The sequence below is a fragment of the Lagopus muta genome, chromosome 1, assembly GCF_023343835.1.
Source record: "Lagopus muta isolate bLagMut1 chromosome 1, bLagMut1 primary, whole genome shotgun sequence".
NCBI lineage: Eukaryota > Metazoa > Chordata > Aves > Galliformes > Phasianidae > Lagopus > Lagopus muta.
In genome coordinates, this window is record NC_064433.1 from 43,059,623 (window position 1) to 43,086,553 (window position 26,931).

The following is a 26,931-nucleotide window of genomic DNA, read 5'->3' on the forward strand; positions in this document are numbered from 1 at the left end:
GCTTCACACTGCCCACTTCTTTACTCATGTAATTTGTTGAAATAAGATTGATAAGGTGACATGGTTTTATGATTTTTGGTGTTGGTATTTCACATCATAGCGTCATGTAGTGCACTGGGAGTTAAAGAGTTAATGCTCTAGTTCAGGGCACCATCTGGAAGAGAAGAACTACATTCCCCAGAAGACTGTTCGCTGTTCTGTTATCATTCCTGGTCAGGGGGAACACAAATGAGACCTTAGATCATCTGACATCCCTTTTTGATCATCAGGCTCTCTCACTGCTGCTCATCCCAACCACATTCTCATTTTATTTGACTTATTAGCTCAATTCTGTTTATACTATATTATATTGTATTATAGTGTGCTATCTTGCATTCCAATATCATATTTAGTAAATTAGCTTGTTTCTCCCCAGATCATTGCCTCTGTTTTTAATTATTTGGAGTCCCCTGTTTCCCTTTTCTGGGGGTGCAGATTTGTGGATCCCTCTGCCCTGCTAGTCACAGAATCGGGCCAAACCTACCCATAAACTGTTGACTAACAGTTGACTAACTAAGTATGAAATTAAAAGCTTTTAGAGCCTCAAGCATTCAGATTGAAGTGAGGTCTTGACATTTCTTGATAGTTGATATATATTTCAGTGCTAAAAGATGATTTTTTAAATTCAGGATTACTCAGTGCTCATATCAAGCTTCTGTATTTATGAACAAAAGTGATGGTATTCCTGAGCACAAAGTCTGTACATCCAGGTGTCTTCACCCAAACTGATTTATGCCCCTTGGACAGGAATATTCCAAACTGTTAAAAAAATGGATTGCATGATACCTGTTGGCATTCTTGTAAAAGGTACACTGTCATTATTTCATCAATTTTTGCTCTTATACGAACATAGAAGATCACTTGAAAGATAATATATTAAAGTCTAAGTAACTTCAGCAAAGGTTTATTTAGCAATAGAAACAGTCTATATTTATCCCCCTGGTTTCTGATGGGAACAAATTTCTCAAAGTTCTCTGGAATACAACATGCAATGTGAGCAGCACAGAAATGTGTCAGTCCAAAAATCATAAAAATCTCATAAAAATTCATCAACTCATTGAATTCACCCATTTTAAATCTTTTTTTTTTTAAAGTCATGACAATAAAAAGTCAAAGCAGAAATAGCTACTTCTGTCAGGAATTAGAAGTCATCACTCATCTGTAAATCCAGCAACCCATGGGAGAGGACATTGGGTGGGAAAACCTAATTGCAACCACAGCACTTCTCATAGTATTAAATATTCTTTAAAAGGTCATTAAAATCACTGCCTGGTGGCAATACTGTATGCTTCTCCTCTGCTTTCTAGGAAGAGTTGGTTTCCATTTTAGTCTATTTTGTTCAATCAGGCTGTGTAAAAAGTAGGACACCAGAAAATAGAAACATTTTTCCTTTTCAGGAGTGTGCTCTTGGTACATTTTGATGAGATCAATGTCAGAGCGACTTACAAAGTTACTTATATTACTCAATCTGAACTCCTGAATCCCAGTTCTGGAAAACAGTGTTTTTTATTTGGCCTTTATTAAATGTTCAGAAGTAAACAATGTGAGGTATTCATGTAGAAGTCTTACGTTATTTTAAGGGTAAAATGCACATAAATTTAAATCACAATAACTGGATCACCAAATAGCTAAAACAGAAGCCACAAGGCAGGCAGGAAAAGAGATTTATTTCAGACAAGACAGAAATGTTAATTAGGAGCTCTTACACACTGAAGTTGAAAGGAAATATTCTCATGTCCTGTGTTCCTGAACAGGAACAATTACCCTGACAGATTTTTGAAAACCTTGCCCAGAAACAGTATGGTACTAGCTTCAAAAAAAAACAACCAAAAAACAAACAAATGAAAAAAATCTCTCCATTTTCTTTCCAGGTATCGAGGATTATTTATATAGAGAATTAAATGGCATATTGCCTAGAAGTACTGAAAATCCAATCTCAATATATAGAAAATTACAAAAACAACAGATGCCAAATAAGTTACGCAGGTAGTTGTCTGGCTAAATTTCATGAAACCTAAAGTGATTCTGATTGCTCTCCAAATGGATATGATCTGAGAAGCAAACTAGATCTGTGCTCTTGATAGATGGCAGACATTTACCTATTGCTTGTATTATTATTAAGCAAATCTTCTCAAGTTTATGGCTCGAAATGTCCTTGTTCTTGCTTAAGATGCATACTGCCATAACTCAAAGGATAAATCTGATTCTCCTATTCCACTTCACTTAGCAATGATTTTCCTAATGAGATACTGATTTTTCCCATACCTGTTTGAAAGTAGCACATCATATACATGTAAGTATATACATGCATTTGTATATACACAGATGCAGAAAATGAGAAGATTTTAAAAAGTAATGATACTATTTTATGATCCTCTTAGAGATCAATAAAGGATCCCCAAGGATCAGTAAAACCCATGGAGTCTGAAATGTAGTTTTCACTTCTGAAGAATTTCCTCCATAGAGATCATCTTCAGAACTAATATTCAATAGAATAACCCTGTTGTCAAGATGATAGAAAATAAAAAACCTCAGATTCTTTCTCAGCTGCCATGTTGTAGAACTCCTGTACCATATTTGAGAATGGAAAGAAAAAGAACTGTGTGGATACCTTCACTTCCCTAGGACAATATTCGTAATTGTCCAAAATCAAAATGGCTCTGTCTGCCACCAGCTGTGTTCTCAAAGTATTTGTCAGTCCCTCTGCGTGCATGTGATCTCGTCCATCTATTCAAATCCTGCAGCTACTTCACACCACCCCCTCTACTCCACCTTACTCTTTTTTGCTCTCAATCATTCTTTAAGTATCAGTTTCCCAGAGTTTTCAAACTATTCCTTCTGCAGTTCCTAACAGCAGTTTTCTTATTACTTCTCCCTATCTCTTCTCTAATCTTTTCTATCCCTTCTCTAAAAACAAACCAGCTTCTAGTTCCCTCATAAACAGAGTCCTGTCCCCATCCACATAATTTTTCTTTCACTGTTTCCCACTTTTGCTTAAAAACTCTGGTATCACCTCCAACCTATCACTGTCATGCTTCATCTCATACTGATGACTCAAGTTTTTTTGGCTATGTCCTTATTTCATTTCAAGCATGTACAAACTGTCTTGTCTTTCCACTTTCTAGATCTTGAATTTCCACTTGAATTTCTTCATCTGGTGCTGAATCTGTACTTGTTTTTCCTTGTGATCGGCAGTATTTTTATCATACTGCTTCATTGAACACACTTTCTTCTTAAGGCCTCCAGTTTCTCTCCGTACATATCATTTTTCCTGCTGCAGAACACCTGAGCCTTTTCTCTATTTTCCCTTTGCTCCAAGCCACCGTTAACTAGGCCAGACTAATCCCCCCTAATTTTAGCTGTCTAAAAGCTAGGCATGCAGCCTGGGCTGTACATCCTACTTTTTAAGCCTGAAGTTAAGAAAGAGAAACAGACACTCTCAGAGACAAATTCATTCTGCTCATATATTTCAGGATGGGAGGATATAATCTGTAGCGATCATTAATTTTCTATGATTATCAGAGGTATTTACACAGCTAAATTAGATTACATAATTATTTTTAAAAGGTTAAAGCTAATCCTCCTAGTACATATTGCATTGTAGTAGACTTTTCCCCTTATGAGTTCCCATACTTATTCCACACCATTCTGTATTAAAAAAATACTTTAAACTCCTAAATTTAGAGTTTTAAAATAATTCATGACTAATTTGTCAGGAGTAAAATACTGTCTCTAACAATATGATCTATTATCTTCTCTTAAATGTTGAAAAAAAAATTATTACTTCATGCTGTTTTTATTGAGCTGGTGCTCAGTATTGTTGAAAAGTGACTGTTCAATTAAGAAAATGACTTTACTTCAACTTTGAATACAGGGATAATTTGGATAAATAGAGATTTTTTTAAAAAGTCAACAATTGCTAGACAAATAAGACTCGTATATAGTAGCTAGTATAAATTTACAGTGATCCAGACTTTAGCAAAAAGAAAGAAAAAGGAAACTAGCTGTTCAGACATGACAAAATGAAAAAAAAGAAAAAATGCATCTCAGTTTGCTGATTACATTAGGAGTCTACAAATTAGTTCAAAAAATATGAGGCATAAATAATTGAATCTGGAAGCCTTGCCATTTGATCAACAGCATGATTTATTTAGCATTATGCTCTGTTCATGATACAGATACATAATTTGTAATAAAAATGATATGATATTAATATGTATTAACAAATACAAAAAATACAATAAATCTGGAACAATAAAGACATGTAAAACATATTAAAAATCAAAATTTAGTGCAGCCTAGCTGAGGGTGCAGACAACTGGGAAAGGGCCAACAGAACCACCATTTTTTTTCAAATGGGGAGCTGGGAAAATTGCAGTCAGCAAATTTGTAACTCGTGGAAAAATATTGCAGCAAATAATAGAATGTACAGACAGAATTTAAGAGGAAGATGGGTAACTGTTAAAATGCATTTTTTAAAAAAAGTTTACTTTCTGTGTTTAATTAGATGCACAACTGATTTCTGCAATCTGATATTGCACAGAGATATCTATAGTGTCTAGAAAGTCAAAGACATCTGCCATTGGACAATTCAGCATGTTAACATAAATGAAATTAAAAATTCCAATGTATTTATCTGTGTGAATTAATGCTTTTGTTATTTCCCAGTACTTACAAATCTACCTTCCCAGCACAGTCAGCAGAACTGAAACTTTATCTCAATAAATTGCCTAAAAATAGATCAGTGAAAATCAAGCCACTTTTACCTCCATAGTATATATCTTCAGAAAAGCATAGAGAATGTAGGCAAAGGCAGAGAAGAAGTTTACTGGGCTAATTTACTTGAGAAAGAAATTGCTGTTCTCAGGGTTGTCTAAAACTTTACAAGCAAAAGCACTTGGAATGGATGAGTCTGTGGATCTTTGAATGCTAATGAGGTATGTGTGTGAAAATTCCTCTAATGTTAATGTAAGAAGTTCAGTGTTGTGACTACAATCCACTGAAAGGAAACTGGGAGGAACATACATTTATATAGTAAACTGGGACAATTGAAAAAGAAATAATATATATAGTCTAATAAAAGTTTGAGGTACTGCCAATAAGTGCGTGTTCATGCCAAAAATGTTCTGGAGCACAGCTGCCAAAGAGAAGCTGAGAGCATTATGAAACAACACTGAATCTATACATAGAGGGGGCTTTGAGAAGGAAAAAAACAGTATATTTATTCTCAGTATTCAAGTATATCTCAAATATATAACAAGTGAGGCTCTGAGTATGCTGGCAAGTATTCAACAAAGCATTTTTGTTGTTTAAGGTGAACATTTGTGCTTAAATTCAGGAAAAGCCATTTAACTTGAACATTTGAAGTGAGCTGAACATCCAAAATGACACAAAACCTCCTTATGCTGCTGGACATGACTTGGTAATACTCCAGTCATTGCCAAGACAACTTAAACAGCACATGATGAAGGTGACTTGAGATGCACACAATTCTGGAATCTGCCTTGAAAAAGATGAAAATTGGGCTGTCATTGTTGCCATGTGGCTTTCACATGAGAATTTTCACGAGGATGCTAGAGGTCTTTAGGAAATCTTCCTAGCTCACAGCTGTACTTTAACCACTAGGTTCTTGGGGCAGGATCATTAATTTTTAGCTTTCCTCTTGAAGTTAGTTCACTGAATGTTTAAGGAAATAATTTTTATCATGACAAAACACGTCACTTGCTTCTACAATCAGTCGTGAAATTAAGGTCAGTAATAAATACAATACAATGATGATGATGGTGTTGTCATTAAATTTTAAATTATAATTTTGATTTTAATCAACTAAGAAAAAAATATACATTGACATTAATGTCTTAAGAAGAGCATAAATTATTCTGTGCAGTAAAGAAATAATTAAGTAATAATGAAATCGTATGATTGAAACAAGTAGTTCTTTCTTCTGGAAAGCCTTTGGCTAGTAAAATGGTGCTGGCTCACTTTATTTCCAGCTGCTAGATTTCACTAAAAGAAGCTAAAAATAAATTCAATACTTTCCTAAAATGACTTCCTCATGTAAGCATGTGCTGCAGTTGCCATAGGGATGTTACAACATCACAAATTAGAAGCAGTTTACATAGTGGTAAATAAGCGCATTTGTGGGCAAGTTGTCCATTTGAGCCTGTCGCAAAGAAGCATTCTCTAAGATTATCTTTTCTTCAAGAGAAGGCTGTTAAAAAAAGGGATGATTGATGTGGGCTGCAATAGTGCAAATCACTGAATGTAGATTTTCACACATGTAGGTAGGTGTCTGTGCAGGTGCCAGATACATAGTGCCCGTGCTGAGCTGTAGCACCTAACCTGTAAGACATAAACCTTTCAGTGAAAAGAAATAAAGATGTTGAAATTATAATTAAATTCTGTGGAACTGAATACATCACTACATTCTTTTATTTACCATTTACTCAGTGAGCCTGGAGCTGTCCAGCCTGTCCATTTTTCTCTTTTATAAAACATTAAGTGATTGAATTCTGAGAGCACATTTTTTGCCCTATATTATCCAATTATTTTGAAAGTCAATACAAACAAACATGAAGATATCTAACAAAATACTGGACTTCCTTATCAGAGTTTCTTCATAATGTTCTACATCATAAAATTTCAAAGGTCGGATAATATAAATAAACAGTGGCTTCACTGAAGTTGATACTACTGTTCTGATTCACAGCAAGTAGTAATCTGGCTCCAGCACTAAAGGTTTTCATTCTGAGCTCAACACAGAATAGAAAATAAGTGGGTAGGTAATAAATACCATGGAAACAAGAAAAGATGATCAAATCACGTAAAAAATCAGTTTAGGAAGAGAAGAAGAAAAATCAGATTGTAGTTAAAATAGAATTCTCTTGGATTCTGTAACAAGATCATTTAAATAAAAAATATTATGATAGTTCTAACCTTTTAATTTATTTGTTTATTTATTTTTGTTTATGGCTTTGGTACTTGTCTGAGAGCTATCTTCCTTTAAGGTTTACAATTTTACAGATTTTACCAAACCATAACCAACTCATGGTTTTGAGCCCAGTTTCAAAGTAGTTCATTTCCAAATGACTGTTTCATGATTTTTTTTTTTATCAAACCCTCTAATAAATCACCCACAGAACTTATGCATCTGATTTGAACCCTTGTTTTCCCAGACAAATAAATTGCAGGTTTCCCCTGAAGAGTGCTAAGCCCCATTGCTCTGCAGTACGCACACAGTTACAGAACAATTAGCTTAAGCTGATCAAAGTTCTTTCACTTCCCATTTACTTTCCTGGCTGGGATTCAACCTGCATTACATTCACAGCTCCATTTTACAATATTAGGTGTGTAGCAGAAGAAGAGCAATTGAACATAACATCTACATGGAATCATAGAATCACAGAATCACAAAATCACAAAATCACAAAATGGCCAGGGTTGGAAGGGACCTCAAGGATTGTGAATCTCCAACCCCTCTGCCACATGCAGGGCCATCAACCTCCCCATTCCAGGCTGCCCTGGGAACTAGACCAGGCTGGCCGGAATCATAGAATCATAGAATTGCTCTGATTGGAAAAACCTTAAAGATCATCAAGTCCAACCACAACCCAACCATACTATCCTAACTAACAACCCTCTGGCAAATCATGTCCTTGAGCACCACATCCATATGGTTTTTAAACACATTCAGGGATGGTGTTGACTCAACCACCTCCCTGGGGAGCCCATTCCAGTGCTTAACAACTCCTTCTGTAAATAAGTTTTTTCTGACATCCAACCTAAACCTCCCCTGGCACAACTTGAGGCCATTTCCCCTTGTTCTGTCACCTGTCACCAGTGAGAAGAGACCAACCCCACTCTCACTGTAAGCACCTTTCAGGTATTGGAAGTCAGCAGTAAGGTCTCCCCTCAGCCTCCTTTCCCCGTACTAAACAGCCTCAGTTCCTTGAATTGCTCCTCGTAGGGCATATTCTCCAAGCTCTTCACAAGTCTTGTTGCCCTTCTTTGGACCTGCTCCAGCACCTCAATTTCTTTTTTGTACTGAGGTGTCTGAAATCGAACACAGTACTTAAGGTGAGGCCTCATCAGTGTTGAGTATAGGGGCAGGATTAGTTCCCTAGTCCTGTTCACTGCACCATTCCTGATACAAGCCAGGATGCCATTGACCTTCATGGCTACCTGGGCACACTGCTGACTCACATTCAGCTGACTGTCCATTTGTCCATCAAGATCCCTTTCCATCAGGCAGCTTTCTAGCCACTGTAAACTAGGGTTGTCTAGGATTGTTGTGACAAAAATGAAGGTCTTGACACTTGGTAATATTGAAATTCATATGGTTTGCCTTGGTCCATCAATTCAGTCTATCCAGGTCTCTTCATAGTGCCTTTCTACTGTACAGCAGATCAACACTCCCTTCCAACTTGGTGTCATAAAGTCGTATGTCCTAACGTAGTGCTTTCAGTTAGAAGAAGCATCCATCATCTTCCCTCATAGATTTTGATTAAGGTAATATTATTTGGGACCATGTAGATGGCCAAATACACTAGATGCAAACAAGCCCTGTAGAGTTTGAATCACAGTGCAAAAAGTATACTAAGAGCCTTTTTGTGTTCAATGTTCAAAAAATGTTGGTAAGGAGAACAGCATAACAAGTAGCATTTAATCCCGTATAGAGATGTAGAGACTTAGTGCAAGGTAAGAATCATCTCACCAGCTTTAAACAAAAAAAAGATGGCTATATTGGTCTAGTCACCTAGGTTCCCTTTGAAGTCAACAGGGAGAAATGATGCAGAATTAATCTGACCACTTTAGACACATACAGAAACATGAGATGAATGAGGTGAACTGTGCTCTGGATGTTCCTATTAATCTCCATTGTTTGTAATGGAAGTCTAGAATGAATGACTCCGATGCATACACTTACAAGACAGATGCCTACATTTGAGGAGACAAATATCACCTTGGCTGCTCATATGGTCCTCACAAGCAATCAGCAGCACTCACAATGAGCTTAGCCTGCCTGCAGATCCATTCTCTTTTTTGTGAGACAATGCAAGAAATTCCTATGTACATATATATAGATAAATATTCAAAAACACACATATATAAATATATTTACAGCACAAAAAAGTAAGATTTTACAGTTATGACCAAATAACCCAGTTGTTACAAAAGTACATAGGATCAGTATGCACAAATCATATATACATTAGAATGACCTTTAAAATGTTCATCTATGGTGTTTAAAGAGAACTCTGATTTGAAGGTTATGGTTCAGGTGAGCCTTTTATATAACAAGACAGAGCAAGGGGAAACTAGGATAGATCTGTTTGCTGTGCTGGTTTCAGCAACTTCTGACCAAACCAATTGGAGAATTATAAAAACCAAGGCTAGACATAACATTGCAAGTCATGCAGTTTGTCCATATACAAGAAGAAAACATCAACTGTCTCTGAACTATTCCTGAAAGATGATGATCTTAGTGTTTCCTAAATCCAAGCATTGATAGTAATTCCACAATCCCAGGACAATCTATTGTAATAAGCAAACATTAGACAGTTAATGTTCTTTTCTGTAATGTCTAATGTAAGTCTTTCTTGCACCAGCTTGTGCTTATAATGTCTAGTTTTGTTCTCATTGAGCACAGAAAGTAGTTTATACTCTTCTTTGGCAGTTTCTTTTAAAAAGTATGAAGGTTTAGTTTAGTCTGTCTTTCTCCTTCAACTCAGTTATCTCTGTAGGCAAAAGAAAAGTAATTCCTCCAGTACTTCTGCATAGGTGTTTTTCTTTAGACTGCAGGTCACTCTCACTGCACGCCTGTGGACTTTTGACAAGAGTTGTAGGACAACCATAATAAAAAGATCAACTCATGACTTTGCTATAATCATGAAAACTAAATAAAAGCGTCAGTGTGGATTATTTTATCTTTGCAAAGATATAAGATAGTTTATTCTTTCTTTCTTTCTTTCTTTCTTTCTTTCTTTCTTTCTTTCTTTCTTTCTTTCTTTCTTTCTTTCTTTCTTTCTTTCTTTCTTTCTTTTTTTATGAGATATTTTACCTCTGCTAACTTCAGATAACTATTGAGGCATTAATAGTTAATAATTAATAATTATTGAGACATATAAGGCATTACCACCTTAGGCACTATTTTGCAGTTTCAGATAAAATTTCTTTTGAATCCTCTGCCATGGAGGTATGAACCCACTACACTTGGAAAAAAAAGAGCACACAAGGTCCTTTAACCTAGTAAAAGACACTGTTAACTATTTATACAGCTTCACATGGAAGGAATGTATTAGTGTATGAAAAGATCACTGTGAGAAACAGTAATATATTTCTTAGGTTGTGAGAACCCTTATTTTCTTGACCTGAAGTTGGAGGGCTCTGGCATGTTCCTTACAGGTTTCACACTTCCTTAAGTCAACACTCTTTGAGCCACATTTAGTTAACTGAGTGATGATGTCAGCTCATCAAATTGAGATAACTGTTATGCACCAAGAGGGGGAATCTGCAGAAGCTGCAACACAGAAGACATTTTTCCACTCTGTTCCACTCTCATCTTTGGTATCTGACTCGGGGCAGAAAATACATGGCTTGAAATGCGGCCCCAAAATCCCTGCCTATGCTGTGCTGCATTAGTAATGCAGATACAAACAGAAATAGAGTGTCCACCTGATTTGGCTCTGTGATATGTTAGTGGTTGCACAATACACCAAAAGATCTGCAGCTGAAGAAATTCTAATGGTGATCACATGTGACTGCACTGCACCATACATACAGCTAATGTTTGGGTCTGCAGTGGCAGCCTTTGCAGAAACACTTAGTAAAACTTGTTAGACATGCCAGGAGCACTTACTCAGCTGTGCATCACCATGCTTGTGTCTCCATTAGAGAATGGAGAGACATGACAAGAAGCGAAAGAAGTGCATACCTCTTTCTCTCAGCAAAGATGAAAAAGATGTCTATTAGGTGTTGAATCTGAACAGGAAATTGGCATAGCTGGATTTATTCTTCTGTTTGCCACAGCCAAGTAATATTGTTGAACAGACATAAACAACAGGTGTGTTCTTGATATCTGCGCTACATGCAACAAGGTCAAATGCTGTAAAAGCTCCAAATAGTCCTTGTTATGTATAATGTGTTGTATTAAAAAACTAATCTGTTCATGAAGACAATTTGTGTCTAGGCCTGCTTACGCGGATGGAAAAGATGCTTTCTCTCCTCTTTTTCCCTGAAACAAGAATGGCTTTTGCAGTTTTAAAATTCCAATCTTTAAAATATGCGCAAACTTAAAAGTAAGACAGGAGACAACACAAAATGGAAAATAATTATTAATCATTGTACCTAAATCTCAATTAACTTCTACTGTTTAGTTCTGTTTTCCCAAGGTAACACGTTCCTCACATACTCAGTAACAAACTGTGCTGGATTCATCTGCTATACATATCATTCACATTCGGAACAACCATATATCTTTTATTAAAGAAAAAGAACAAACAGTAAAGAAGGCATCTTCTGTTTGAAATATTTGATCCTTGCTGATGTTCCCTGCTGCAGCTCACTTTCCAGTTCTGGATGTGCTGAAACTTTCTTTCAACCACTTTAGTCTGTGTGGTTAACACCATTACTCAGATATCTCTGGTAACTGTTTCCTCCACTTCTTCCTACGCGTGCTGAAATGTGAGTGATGATCCGGGTGCCTCCTTGAGAAGTGTATTCCCACCTCTTCAATTTAAGTCATAACAGCGGGTTCTCTCAGAACGCAAAACAAAGTTTTCACAGTCTCTGCATGACCAGCAGTTCCAGGGTATCATCTCCTAAAGGATAGGGAGGCAGAATGGTCTGCATGAATCAATGTGCAGACAGGAAGTTTACAGGAGTGCAGTGCGTTGCCACAGTGCTGTAACTTCTGCCAGCCTATAAAAGAAAGTCTGCCATTGCTGTAAACTACAGACCCATTCATATTTGATCTGTTGCTTCTTGGACTTACACAGAGAGGTTATTCAAGCAAGTCATAAGACTACTGCCATTGCCCAGGAAATTGAGGAAATAACCTGCATATTTGAGCCTGACACAAATAACACTAAGTATATCCCTATGAATCCCTTTTTCCACATCACTAAAATGAAGTGGTTGGTTTGCTCTATATTTAAACTATTTGTCAAGCCAGCATGCACCAGACATGACAACTGACATCAATTGTATTTTTTATGATGGCGAGTCTTTTTCACTAAAATGTGAACCAATGAGTAAAGTTAAACCTAGTAATACTGAATACTGCTTTGCAATAATTCCTTATCCATATGGAAAAATATTAGCAAACACACATTTTTGTACTTCATAAATAATATATCCTAAATAAATACTGTACTTAAGCCAGTCCAATTGAAAGGATCTCATGGTACCTAGACATTCTTAGGCTGGTTCAAAATATACACAAATACTTGATAAACATTTGCCAGAATTCTAACTTCTGCCTAGTACCCATGTGTGCAAATCACCCCAAATTATTTATAAGCTTTAAAGTATAAAAGATCACTGATGATATTAACATTCATCATATTCACTTCTGAGTTATCTTAGGCTACGAAAAAATGTCAAATTCCAGGAAGAAATAATTTCCCAGAAGAATACTCCAGGTACAGGTCAAGGAAAAACAAAAGCTTAGGCACAGAAAAAAACACTGACCAACGATTCTTTTCATGGAGGGAGGCTCAAACTGTCTCTGGGGAATGGCAATATGCCCATACCCAGCCAAAGCTCTTTGTGAAGCTTCAGACATACCAGAAGGAATCAGACATTTATTTCTGAAGAATGTCACAGAAGGAAGTTTTACTGATGGGATTGTACCTCATGAACGGAATGACCTGCTGAGGTCTCCTTGGACAAAGGAGATGATACCACTCTCTGCACAAAGGTTAGGAGTGCTACCTACAATCCAGATTTAAGAGAGTGTAAATGTTTCCAATCAAAATAAAGAGTGAAGAGGCAGGAGCACTGGGGAACAAAGGAAACCTAGCACGCAAAGTGATTCCATTCTTAACTTCTTTCACCTCCCATTCACCTCAAAGCCAGAAGCTTTTCCTAGCCCAGTTAGGGACCCATATCAGAGCATCTCCTTGTAACTGTACAATACCTTATTATGCTAAGAATTTTTACATATTCACCTTTCGCATATATTTTTACCTGTTGCCTGAAACATACTGCAGAAGAGTCAGCTGCTGTCTCAGTTGCACCTTACTTGTGTTAGTTTACAATCCAACAGAGTTTTCTTCAGAAGCTATGATCCCACAATATTTCCCCAATACATTTTTCTTAATTCATTTTTGTGTAACCTAGAGGAATGTATTAACTCATTAAATAATCTCCAGAGATTGTGGCATTTCTTATTAGGCATTTGATGATGTGGTCAAGTTCGTTCACTTAATAGCCAAGTGCAACATTATGTGACTGCTACTTGCCTTTGCTGTAGAGATGTGCATCTTTTGGACAATAAGGAAAATGACTGTGAGTACAATACTGTCTATTGCCAGCTCTCTGACTCCTCTGCAGCCTTTTTGACCTTTAGTGGCACCTAGTGGCAAATGAGTTTGTAGGGAAAACCTTATTCACTGGACATTAAACCAGGGAAAACTGATTTAATCTTCATACGTGACAGTGGGAAGAGCTTGCAATGAATTAGAATAGTGAAGACAGATTGCTGACTATCTGGCTTACTGGGCTAAACCACTCTCTAGGCATTATTAAGCCATTAACACAATTCAGAATCAAAAGATGTTTCATAAATATATGTTTATATAAATATATGTTTCAATATTCAGATACTATGGTATTAGAACTTGGTGGAGACATCTAGCTCAGCTTAAATAACATACTGTCAGGTTTAAATTGCCTTTACTATGTTTCTAATATATTGGTTTTACACAGCACAAACATAATAAAATAGGAGCAATTTAGTAAACACTGTACATGAAGCAGTCTGCTCAACTGATTTTTTAAATAATTCCCAGTGTTAAAAATTCAAGTAAAAAAATATTTAGGTGAAATCTATACACAAAGTATCTCTACAAGAGCAAAATATCATGCATGAATTAATGCTTGCTGTTATTTTTTATTTTGTAGCTCTATGTGGTATGAGAACATAGCTGTGAATATAACATTATCAAGTTATGTTGTTATATATTATTATTATTACTATTATTATTGAAAACTTTAAAGGAAATTTTATATTTACATTAGGTACTTGCAACACAAGTAGTTCTGATACAAAATTTAGTATAGCTTACTATTTAAGCTGATTGAAAAGATATAGATTTCACTTGTTAGTGAAAGATCTTCAACTTAATTCTCTCCTTTACTGAGTTATAGTCAGATTTGACCAATTTTGCATGGAAGCTTGGTAGGAAATACAGGAAATGACATTTTGATCATTGTATGTCTGCAAAATAACATGTAGTCAAAACTCATAAAACAACTATAATAAAAAAATACTGCAATGTGCCATTCTTGGAATTGCTGATAAAGTTTTTGCTTCATTATTCTAGTAAAGCCTTCTTTTTCTTGGGAGCTGCCACTTCCTAAGGTGCTGTCAAGCACTGTGCCTTAATCTCTTAGGTCAGCTTTTTAAAAGAAGAAATGAGTGTTATTTTAGGACACAGAACATGTCAGTGAGTCACAGTTTGCTATTTAAGAAAGAAATAAGAAAACTTTTCTCAGTGAGTTAATGAATGAGATACATTAAACAGCAAGTCCTTCTTATTTCCGTTGCTGAGGGATATACTCATATTCTGGCAGCCAACAAAGCTTGCGAGGCCAGAAAATGTATCTGGGCCAGTCGAGTGTGCTTGTCTGCCAAATTAAATAATAGACCAGAGACACTGGAGCAGGAGTAGAGGATGTAGAAGATAAGTGAAAGTGGTGCCAGCTGAGAGGTCTAATGGTCTTACTGGAAAGTGGGTTGAACAGCTTGCAGCTGAGATGATATAAGAAGTCCATGTTGATAGAGAAGCCCATCTGTCTCTGAATGCATTTTCCCACTTAGTGTTGGAAAGATGCAGAAAGGATTTGGATTCCTTGGAATGCATGATGAAAGGAAAATGGGAAAAGATGGTTATGCACAACTGATGATAACATCAGATCAGCTCTTGCTTTGTCCAAGAGAAAACCGTCTGCTTAGATGAACATTAAAACACCTTCAAAGGGTTCTTGTTAATAAAACTGAATGAGTAGTTAAAAATTTATTTACACAACATAGCTGATTGTAGCAGTGGAAGTATATCCAGATGAAATTAACTGGGTAACTGTGTATTTGGAAGGCCCCAGAAAAATGCCTCCTCCAGAAGAGGCAAGCCTATGTTTGGAATAAGAAAAACCTACTGGAGTTATACAGAGACATGAAACTGCCTAAAGCAAAAGCTAGAGTCTATAGCCTTCTTTTGATGTGCAATAAATTGATGGCTCACAGCTTATTGGAGAGCTTATTATTCTGAAAGCAATGGTGGTTTTTAGAGAACCAAAAGCTTTGAGCTGAAGGAGAACTGGTTGATTAATTTTGGTGTGATTCAAGCAATCAGTAAACAATTGGCAGATACAGGAATACTGTTAAAACTGAAGTGGATTTTGTTCTTAAATGTTTATATTTTTTTAGTATGGCTCCCCAGTAGTTTAAGTGTACTGTATATTCTACTCCCTTAAAATTCAAGAACAGACAAAATAGAATGGCGAGCTAATAATGCTGAAATAATTACTAAAACTTACAGAACATCATCAGTGTGAACTGTATTTATCTAAAAGTTGTGGCAAAGTAATACATTCACCAGAATGCATGAAGCCTAAAATAAGAAGTTACATTTATATTGAAAATATTTGATTAAAGTGAAATTTCCAAATAGTACAGATTTTTTTTTTTGGTTGTTTTTGTTTTTGTTTTTTGTCTTAAATATAGCATTCGGGTCTAAATATAGTTGACTAAACAGTTGTTGTTAAGGTAAGCATAAAGGTAATGAATTTTCAGAATTACATAAAAATATTTCAAGGGAGATACATGTGGAACACAGGTATAGGGAAAATTTCTAGCTACCAGTGAACAATGGAATATATTTCAGTAAGAACTGCAGACAGAAAGGGTGATGTAATGGTTATTGCTATCCTTATGGCTGCAAATGAATTAACCTTGAGTCACAAATTGAATACAATATTTCTCAAAGTAAATTCTTCCCTAAAGAACTCATCCATATGATGAGAGGAAAAAAATAGAGGCATGAAATGCATTGTAAAAGAAGGAAGAAGCATAAAATGAATAATTAACATTTCTGCTTATTTATAACTGAAGCAGTAGTAGGGAAAGAAAAAAAAATGCCTTTGGGATAGTGAAAAGCACTGAAAAGAAGGGGAGGAAATAAGAGATAAGTATGGATGGTATAGTGTGAGAGTAGCTGTAAGCAGCCTGAATGTGATGTCAGAAGATAAGTGAAACTGATCAAGGATTTCAAAGAGAAAATGATATTGTACAGCATGTAAAAGATCAGCTGAGATGGACAAGCTACAAAAAACAGTTAAACAAAATGCTATTATAAGCAGAATCAAAACAACAGAAACAGGGAGGCACAATATATTTTTGTTATTGAAACTCTTTGATAGTCCCTACGGGCAATGATCAGGCTGAGTGCTTACTATGAATAGTCAATAACATGAGGAAACTACTGCTGCTATTCACCTACAGAGAAATCAGTTCTGATCAGCACTTATTTATTGAGACATTCCAAGGTCTTATTTCAAGCTTCAGGGTCTCTGAAAAAAACACATAAAAAGAATATCATGTGCATTAGCTATTCAGTTATTAAAGTCTTTAGATAAAGTATGTTACAACAGCCTAATTGCAGTAGAGCTATTGTCAAAGATAGATCTAGATTCTGTCTAGCTGAATTTGGAGATCCTCAAGTTTTTTTAAGAACCCTTCAATGATGGATGCCCCATAACCCCTTTGATTGCCTCCCAGGAAAGTCCAGTTCTGAACCTCATTTATTTTCCTTCAGAAATGTCTATCAGGTATCTTCATTAGTAACAGAATTTTAAAAGTCCTTTTACTAAAGACGATATCACTTCCATAAACAAGTTTCACTCATTTAGCTACATTTCCTGTAGAGTTTCTACTGTCAGAGAAGCAGCTACAGTACAAAACAGGTGCAGTTTAAGAGAAGAATCGCACAAAATTCCCAATATTTGTAATTAATTCTATATACGATGGTTACTTCCATTTTACTATCACCTACATTATGACAAGTACATCACCTAGTCTTTGCAGTCATCTTTCCTCCATGTCACTAAAAAGAACAGAACAATGAAGAGTTCTTGCTGTATGCAAAACTAGAGCCCCAAGCTTACACCTTACCCTGGATTCCCGCTGCAGGTTCCCCCTGTTACAAATGAAGTTCTGGTCATTTCAGTCAGGGAAATAAAAGCAGTTGGATATAATGCTTGCCTTATTTGCTGTTGGTGACAGGAACTGGCATTCCTCAGCCCTGCAAGTTTCCTCTGTCCTTGAAGAAGTGGCATTTGTGTGCCCTAATGCTGGTACTAGGTGAGTTCTACCATCACACTCCCATTTGTTTTTCAAACTCTTCTTTCTCCTCCCCTCCCAAACAGATTTTCCAATTTGGACAAATCTGGTACAGGCACATACACTGGATATCTGTGTTGACACTTTCTTGCAGCAGGAACAGATCTTTCAATAATAATGTTTTGTTTCTTTCTGCTAGTTCAAACAGGAATGCAGTTTTCTTCAAATACGTGAGCAGGGAATCAGTCAATCAGTCACTACCAGCAACAGAGGAGTATTCAATAGGCTGTCAATCACTGTGCATTAGTCTTAGATCTCACAGTTTTAAAATGCTGATCCCTTTTAATAGTAGTGTTCATGTTTTTGATTTTGTTTTTAATGAAATGAGCACTCTACTTCTGTAGCAGAATCACTCATGTAAGTCTCAATAAGCCCTTATATTTTCCTGATGAATTGCATGACCGCAGCATTGAAACTACTTTTGTGGCTTATTTCTAATTTGCTTTTTCTTGTCAACATACATTTTCAAGCATAGAAGTAACTTTAAAAAGAGTAATTCTGCCCTACCATAGCCATCTGCAGCAAAAGAGTATGCGCTTGGCAACACTAACTAGTTCATAGAAGTTTTTACTAGATATAAATAATCCCATTTTCTGGCAGAGAAAGTTGTCACAGTGTGATCTTTAGTTGGAGGAAGGAAAACTTATGTTAGTTGGCACATCTATCAGCACAATGCAGTTATTATTAAGAAAGTGACCACGTAAAAATGGCACCTTGTTAAACAGCGTAACAACTCTCTGTGTGTATTCTGGGGTAGATTGGCTTACACTGTTTAAAACAAAAACAAACTTTTATTGCTTTCTTCTCCTGCTAACACTGCTGAGCCAACACAACCACAAGGAGCAGCAAGAGGCTGCAGCCAAGTACTAACTGAAATATTCAAACAGGATAAGGTGGGCTTTAATATATAAGTCATTAATACAGATTAAACAAAAACAATGTGAGGGAGATGCTACTGTAGACCTAAATTTCTAACAATCTCTTTCTAACAGAAACTGATGAGGGGGATTTTGAGGAAGACACCTGGAATTTTAAGAGTTCCTGTGGTACAGGTAGCTTTGTTGCTTCCCACCTGGCAGCTGTGAAACCAGAGGTCTCAGATGTGCTCCTCTGCTGAGGTGTGGCTTGGGAGTACAGGACATACAGTGTCTGGCTAGAGCCACTCCAGATGCCTTCACCTGGAGCCCTCTGCTCAAGGAATCTACAGGTGTATTACAGACACATGCTGCACAATGGCTGCTTCCAGAGCAGCTAATATGGATGTGCTCAGGATTGTTCTCCAGGACATCAGGGGGAAATGTCCCTTTTCCTGCTCCTAAACTCCCTCCTTCTACAGATCAGAATGCCTCCTATAAAATATTTATGGGAATGCTTGCTTCTGAGTCATTTTTATATGTGAGAATGCTATTTAGCATGAGCAAAAATTGCACACAGAGCTAGTCTAATGATTTAACAACATAAATGTTCAAGTTTTAGGGCTAGGAACATTTCCTGGTTCTATTACATTTATTCATACACATCGGACCAGTAAGCTCTAGGAACCCCAGTGAAGTGAGCTTACTGCACATGCAGGGACTAGCCACAGTGCCTGCAAGGGAGAGCTTGCCATCTCCTGACATCCCAGACAGAAACGTGGACTCCTACAAAGACACTGTTCAGCAGCCACTTCATCTCCATGGTAGGAAATCTCCTTTCAGCAGAGTGTGTCCTCACTGTGCTAAGGAACAAGCTGTCCTGCCTAAATCTCACGGGGATCAATCCAGGAGACATTGTCAGTGGACAACAGACATTTACAGATTTGAGTTCAGATCAAAAGTCACAATAGTGATAACTTCTATTCTTTGATTCCTAATTGATTGATATTTCCTTCTTTCCTTTTTACTTCTTCATTTTCTTTTTTTTTTTTCTTTTGTTCTTCTGTCCAGTAGCACATGCTGCTGTTTTCCTAGAAACTAGAAAGCCTGCATTTCTGATTTTTTTCTGTGCAAGAAAATTCAAACCCCAAATCATGGAAATGTACCATCAGGTTTTCAACAGGACTGGATGGTGGGTGGCATACTCCACTCATTTTCTAAAAACCAGGTTGCTGTATTGCAGCAGATGTAAAGAACTTCAGTGCAGTGACTCTAAAACTCTGTGAGGAGATCTGTCCTTCACAACAAATAGTCTCCCATTCTCCATTTCAGGATTACTCATGCATTTTACATTTAGTTGTCTCTACACTAGGAAGAAAGAAACAGGCACTGTCAGGAGCCTGGGACTGGTTCATAAATCTTTCCATTACATTTAAACTCTTAGGGTATTATTATTTTTCTTTTCAGGCAAGTATTGTAAAGAAAACTTATGATACTTGTGCAGAACTTACTTCTATAGATGAGCTAGGAGACATTATTGGTTGAGGGACTGACTGACAAGGATGTTCCATGTAGTATTCAGTTAGGAATAACTTAAATTTAGGTGCCTAGCTGTTCAGCTGTGCTGTGTAATGACTGTTGATGTCCCCAGTCCCGGGATTTAATCAGCTGGGGAACTTTGACACTGAAATGCCTGCTGCCTACAGCTGCCCTATGAGTCAGGTGAGAGGAAGAGGAGCTGAGGATGCCTGTTTTGAACACAGATGTGTGATTATATTTGAGGTTAATTGATCTGGGCTTTATCCATATCCTGTTTCAGCTAATTCATGCACAAAATTGTAGTTTGTTTGTTCCCAGAATTAGTTGTTCACTTTTATCATGGTAGATAATAGTACATACATCAGAAAGGATCTTGATGGAGGTAGAGTAGTTCTTCTGTACAGCAGTTAGGAAAATATTCTTTTTCACTTTAAAATTGTGTTAGAATGAAATTACATTTGATGTAGAGCTAATGACATCCTGTTGTCTTCTGAAGGTACTAGTCATAGAATTTGCATCTCTTTAGAATAATAAAATGCAACCAAACTTACTCTGTTTCATTTCCCACTTTTTCAGTTCTCCACTGTTTTATTCACATACCAAACAAAATATCAAATAGTAACTGATAACTGTAGAGGATTTACTGAAAATTCTCTATCATATACTTCTAAGATGTTCCATAACATTTTCAAAGAAGCTTTTCCAATAAATTTACCATTTAACTTCTAATACCATTTTCTAACTTAGAAACTTTTGGAATTTTTATTTTTCTGGAAGAAAACCACTACTCTTAGATTCAAAGAAATAATCACCACAGATAATATTGGTTAAAAAAATGTATGCTATGTAATTTATTTTTGAGCACTTTTAAAGGTCTGCAGTGCGGACTCGGAGATAATGGCCAGTTGACAAAATGTCATTTAAAGCAACCTTTGGAGGACTGGTATGTAAACTTTAAATGTTACTATTATAAGTAATATTCGGGAAGGTTATTCTTACTTAAATATTTAACTAAGAATAAACAAGTACTTTGAGTCAGGTACGAAAAATCCAAAGCATGACATCCAGGAGAATATCTACTGCCATAAAATAGAAGAATGCTACAGACAGATACAGAAAAAGTCATATATGAATTTAAATTATTTTCCTTCAAATATGAATCAATTCTTTAATGCAACAGGGAGCTGACCAGTGTCTATAAAACGTGGATGTGCCGTTCTGCATTATTACTTAACTAAAGCTTATTTGCCTCAGTATGATCAAATTTTATAATTGTCTATAATAACATTAAAAATAAAAAACTTTTAAAAAGTGAGAATGAACGCAGGGGTGAAAAGTTTAAGTAGTGCTGGATGAGGACCTGGGGACCAAAAGACTTTTTCTCTTGCTGAAGAATCCTGGTCACTTTGAGCCAAAAGTGATACATGTCCCTGATTTCACTGAAACCATATTTCACCAGAGGTGTGAAAATGACTGCTCTTAGACAAGTAAATGTAAATCTGATTCTCACAGTTCTTCAGCTTCCATAGTCAGATGTGGAAATCCGCAGAGCTCAGCACTTTGGAATGTCAATATTTTTGGTGATAGCCCCCTTCAAATATGAAAAGTTCAATGGAAAGTTGGATGTATCTGTAATATCTAAAGTAAAAGTTGCTCTCCTTCTTCAAATAAGAACGTGTAGACCTTTTCTGCCTAGCTTTCCAATATGGTACTACTTTTATAGTCACAAGCGTGACACTGCGCAGTGTGTCTGTAGTGCTCAGAGGAGCTGAGAGACTCAATTCTAACTCACTAGCAAAAGCTGCAGCTATCAACATATCATTTGCCTTCCCAGCTACTTTATATCATTTATTAGTGCAGATATTACCTTAGCAGGTGCATTAGTTCATTGCATTGACAATGTTTAGGTAAGCACTCAGATGCATTATGAGGAGATGACATTTTTACTGGTACTGTTAAACATCTGCAGCTACAGTTCTGAAATCACTGTGTTCACTCTTCCTGTATCTTATTGGTCTTTGTCTACACTGACTTTTTTCCACTGCCTATTGATCAGATTAGATTTTTAACTGTTATATAAAGTTTGTTAGATAAACTAAGGTAAAATTCTGAAAATCTTTAAGGATACTGTCTCATACTTTACACATTTATGATGTATTTTAAGACAAATCTGCAAAATTCTTCAGCAAGTTTTGTTAAAAGACCCAATTCTGTCATAATTCTGTCATTAGAACTCCTATTTTTGATAACATTTGAAATGTGTACTAATGGTTAGAGCTGACCCCTATTACTTGACAATGACATCCTTCTTACAATAGCAGAGAACAGTCTTTCCTTTCAACAAACGCTTGAATTCAAGTTGGTTATTTAAAAAATAAGATTAGAAAGAACTATATATAGTGTTACATCACATGTCTCTGAAGATACTTCTGAAGTCAAACAAATTGCTAAAAAATTCAGAGTTGATTTTAAATTAGCTATCGGCATGGCCCTCTGAAAGGCAAAGAACTTTATTCAGGAAGTCCTGTGAATTGTGAATATGTCTTAGTAGTCATAAAGGTAAGATATGTAGCATTGAGCATACTGGCCACTCGACATCTAATTTTGAAATTTTATTCCCATTAGATCCTATCAGGGAGAACTTACAGGGTTCGATTGACTTTGAATGTGTCATAGTTTACAGGGGAAAATTCCAGCAACTCTCTTTTACCATGCCTATTAAAAAGCAGGAAGAATTTCTCCATTTTTATGTATGCCCTTAGGGCATAGAAGGCTCCAGAGGAGACAGGATAGAGAAATTAACACTTGTCCTTCTCTGTTAGTGTGAGTGAACAGATTCAGGCAAAGGGCTCCTCCAGACTTATATGTTTTCTTTGTCATCTGTTATCATAGCTGATTTAAGAAAGAGGATAAGGAAAGAAAAACTCTGGATTTCTGCAGGGTACAAACTCTGCCCCATGAGTCTTGTAGAGGCTACATTTCATAAAGGCATTTCATAGCCATCAGTAGGCTTATATTCATCTGCTTCATCTTTCCATTTGTACCTTTCCATTTGTACCAATGGCAAAATATCCATAGGCAGGAAGTTCTCCAGCTTTTCATACAGAAGGTGAAAAATGTACTCCTCCTCTCTGATCTTAATTTGGTATCTGATGATTTCATTTAATTTTCTCCTGTTACAGTATTATGAGAAGTACAGAAAAAATGTACAATAGTTATCTTATTTGTTATGTTTCTGTCACACATTTCTTTCATTTTCTATGTTCTAGGCTAAGTTTTATAGCATTTATGGTCTGCTTTTGTATTTTCTCTGCTCCCGTTCCCCTTGTTGTCTTTTGTATCATTTCATTTCTTGTTCTACTGTACCTTTTTATTTATTTATTTATTTTATTTATTTATTTTATTTATTTATTTGTTTTGAGGTGGAATCACCAGAACAAGGCATGATAATTAACAGCAGTTTGCATCAGCAATATAATGAGTTCCTCTTCTATTTTCAATTATCTTCTCAATTTTTCCTGGCATTCAGATTTTCTTTTGACTAAGCATTGAGTTGGAGACCATAAATATATGTACATTAAAAAACGTAAAACTTCCATATCCCATCTGATAGAATTACATTCGGAGTTCAGCATTTGTAGGTATAGTTGAGCTTATTTTTACCACATGCATTATGACAATTACTGGCTATGAATTTTATTTTTCATTTTATCACTCAACATTATGAAATGCTTACATGGGGAGCACTGTGGTCAGTTTTAGTTTTAAACAGTGAGGTCAATCTTGTATAGTTTGCTTGCTTTTTCATCTCATTATTCAACCTGTTTTGCAGAATGTTTAGGAATGTAAGACGGCCCCATATGTGACTCTGACAATCTCCTTGAGGAATAAGGATTTATTCCTATTTGTTACATATTCTTCAATTATGTACGTATCTGCAAAAGTATTTTTCTGCATGACAGTTTAGTTTCTCTAAAATCCATCATAAGAGTTTTGGAAATCCAAGAATATAATATTAGATGTGAAACTTTCTCCACACAATTGCTGACTCTTTCAAAGAACTCATTTAGGAAGCATATAGCTTTTTTCAAAATTTTGTGGAAATAAAAGGTCAATTCATCCAAGACAGGCATGCATGATTCTTATGTGATCATGCCACTGTGCCATCATGCCATCAACCAGCTTGTGTGATAGTTTCTTTTTAGCACCTCTGATCACTTAGTTGGAAAATAGTGTATGCAAATTTCTAATGACATCGCATGTTCTCTCTTTCAGTTTTAATCAACAAAGATCTGAATGGAGGTAAAAGTACCTTAAATGAATCTTTTCACAAAACTTATATGACATTACTGATATTTTTATGGTTTAACAATGGCAGAGAATGAAAGCCTTCAAAATAGAATAGCAAAAGCTCTTTCATGGTGTCTTCATCATAAAGAAACAAAGGTCATATGTTAGAGAAAAGAAAATTGGGTTATGTGCTTTTAAAAGTATAAATATATGACGGGTTCAAATAGCCATTTGAAAATAGGCTTCAAACAAATTTCCTGCTACAGAGCTGTAACTTTTTTCTACTGTAACAAATCCTCTCAGTAAGAATTTGTGGAAAATGTGAATAAAGTCACAAGCTATTAACTACTGTTAAAAATAACTACTGTCTTTAGAAAGTTCTTTGCTATTTGCAGCTAAAGATGTAACTTGTTATTCCTTAAGGAACACAAAAAGTAATGTTGATATAGAAACAAATCAAAATCACTCTTAATCTGAACATTTATCTACAGATAATATGCAAGAGGAACTGTATTGTTTTCTCTTCATTTTCCTGTTTGTGCTTTACATCTTTTCATTCTAAGGATTAGGATAATGGTAATGACTGAGAAAATATCCCTGAGACCTAAAAAGTCCTTTGTATTTCCTTTGGAGTTTCTCCTTTTGTCCTCCTGTGTTGGAAACATGAATAGTTATGAAGAAACCCTGCTGTTTTGGACAGAAATTTCTATAATTTGAAATGTAAATAAGTAAATACAGGTATATGTACAATTTCTATCTTTAAGATACATAGTCATGAGTTTTTAAAGAAAGTAAACAGTATTTCAGAGTATCTTAAAAGAGGGCATTTCAAGTGACTGCATAATTATGACCTTGTGCTAATGGTTTTTGCATTAAATAATACCTCTTGGCTGCCATAAAATCATAATAGCATTTTTCCCCTCAGTGTTAGCTCATCATTTACAAAGGAAGTATTTCTAAGAAACCAGAATTTAGTATAACTAAGAAACTACTCACAAATAACACCACCATTATTTCCATAAGATATACAGTAATAAATATATGACTTTAGTTTCAGATCAGCATAAGCATAGGTGTGCTTGTAATCTTCCAATCTGAACTTCTGTAATTTTCCAGTATCTTTTTAGCAGATCTTTAATGAGACGTTGCATGAGTTCACAATCTTCATTCATGGATCACATTAAAGGACAGAGATTATACGAGTCAAGTGGCTGTCATTCATCAGGTACTGATGAATTAGTCCATAAATTAGTCCATACTTATTAGCCCATAAATAACCTTTTTACAATAAGCGTGAATAAAAGGTGAGGCTTTTCCTTTCCTCATATAGTCTGCTTTGTCTCACATTTGCTGTCCAAAGTAATTTTTGGGCCTTCCTTGCCAAGCCATAAAAAAAAATTGGAGTCTCCACCTATCACCTCTTCACTATTGAGCTGATCTATCAAGAAAGAGTGCTTAGCCAATTCAGAAAGAGTCAGAAATGCAGTCTCAGGTTGACCCCAGAAGATATGGTCACTCTTCATTTTCATTCTTCAAAGTATCCAAGGCATTTGCCTGGACTACAGTCTGTGAAATCCCCCCCTTCATATTGATAAAGCAGTATAGCTTTATGCATCAAGGTCAACAAAGTGTTTTGAGCAATGACAATTCTTAAAGGTCTACTGATAAGAATCCCTTAGTATTTCTTCACATGCCTACACTGCATCAGTACTCACTCATCCTGATTATGTCCCAGGTATCCTTCTGCAGGGAATTTGGTAGGTTTGTTGTGGCCTCCATTTCTTGATACTCTTGTCAATGACTTGTCAGCATAAAAATATGGAATGCAGGCTTAAGGCTTTGATTTTTGAAAATTAGTGTCATTCCTTCCTAAAGTCACTTTTGTTCTCCAAGTGGCATGTGTCAGCCTCACAGATGAGAAGATGCTGAGCAGATATACTTTCACTTTGAAGTCCACCTTCCATGCCCAAAGTACATGAGCAATGCCGAAAATCATTCCATCTATCTCATCTAAAGAGAAGAAAAAAAATACTGTTATGCAATCCTGCACCAAGAGAAATTTCAGGAACGTACTGGTTCCATTACCTACCCTTAGATATCCAGAGAATCAGAAGTGTGCTCTACATCCCAGTTAAGGAACTTACCTCACTTTCCTCTTCCCCCTTATAATCAGACCATACAAAAAAAAAAAAAAAAAAAAAAAAAATACAAGCGCTCTTCTCCTTAACTGATGTAAGCACTTCTTTGAAGAGGCCAGAGAGACACTTAGACCCCCAAGCACACCGCTGGATGAATACCCCTGAAAGGTAAGGAAGCTTTCTACTACATTTGTTGGTAGAAAAATGTGCTGCTTATTGCTGGTAGATGCCTCTGTCTGGTGAACTAACCTACCAAGGTGAGAAACCTGTTTGTGACTTCTACAGTAATACCATCCTGTTATTGCAACACAATTAAAAAATGTTATATTTTTCCAAAAATTGCAGTGGATTCTGGAAAAATCTGTGTGGGTTCACCAACCCTCAGAGCAATACTGCGCATAGTCTCAACGCTGCTGTACTTCAGGTTGTAGCAGCAACTGCAAGGGTGATT

The 26,931-nt window shown here is 36.1% G+C and overlaps 1 protein-coding gene and 1 long non-coding RNA gene across 4 annotated transcripts in view; one reads left to right on the forward strand and one right to left on the reverse strand.

The window, feature by feature from the left end:
• The window catches only part of TMTC3 (transmembrane O-mannosyltransferase targeting cadherins 3), a 1,052,995-nt gene that overhangs the window by 871,826 nt on the left and 154,238 nt on the right, over window positions 1–26,931 (forward strand). The gene's annotated exons all lie outside the window — the stretch shown is intronic.
• LOC125688472 (uncharacterized) overlaps window positions 3,602–26,931 on the reverse strand; it is a 41,168-nt gene continuing 17,838 nt past the window's right edge. For all 3 annotated transcript variants that reach the window (XR_007374735.1, XR_007374733.1, XR_007374734.1), the window contains one exon: window positions 3,602–26,352. This is a non-coding gene — a long non-coding RNA (uncharacterized LOC125688472). The remainder of the gene's footprint in view (window positions 26,353–26,931) is intronic.